The sequence below is a fragment of the Rousettus aegyptiacus genome, unplaced genomic scaffold, assembly GCF_014176215.1.
Source record: "Rousettus aegyptiacus isolate mRouAeg1 unplaced genomic scaffold, mRouAeg1.p scaffold_m13_p_2, whole genome shotgun sequence".
NCBI classification, from domain to species: domain Eukaryota; kingdom Metazoa; phylum Chordata; class Mammalia; order Chiroptera; family Pteropodidae; genus Rousettus; species Rousettus aegyptiacus.
The window spans coordinates 154592018-154592400 of NW_023416295.1; positions in this window are offsets into that span (position 1 = coordinate 154592018).

Consider the following 383-nt stretch of genomic DNA (forward strand, 5'->3'; position numbering starts at 1 on the left):
ATGTGGGTGGCTTTTAACTATACAGCTCTTCCTGTCTCAGTACATGTGACTATACATCTTTTCCTGTCTTAGTATGAGTATCTGCTTGCTACCTGATATAGATGAGTATGAACTAGATCTGATGTGTCCATGTAAGATTAGCTGGTCTTTGACACATGTAAAGAGGACAGCCTGACCCTTTATTGAATCACTGCGGATCATGGGGATTCCCGCATAAAACCACCATTCCCACTCTGCTTCCAAGTACTCCTTTACTTCACAGCAAGGAACAATGATGAAAGAGCAGACAGTTTGAAATCTATAACATTCTGATTTCTAAAAAGAGTATTTGGCTTCTCTCACTTTCTCTGCAGAAAAACAGATTGTTATTCTGTCCTTACAAA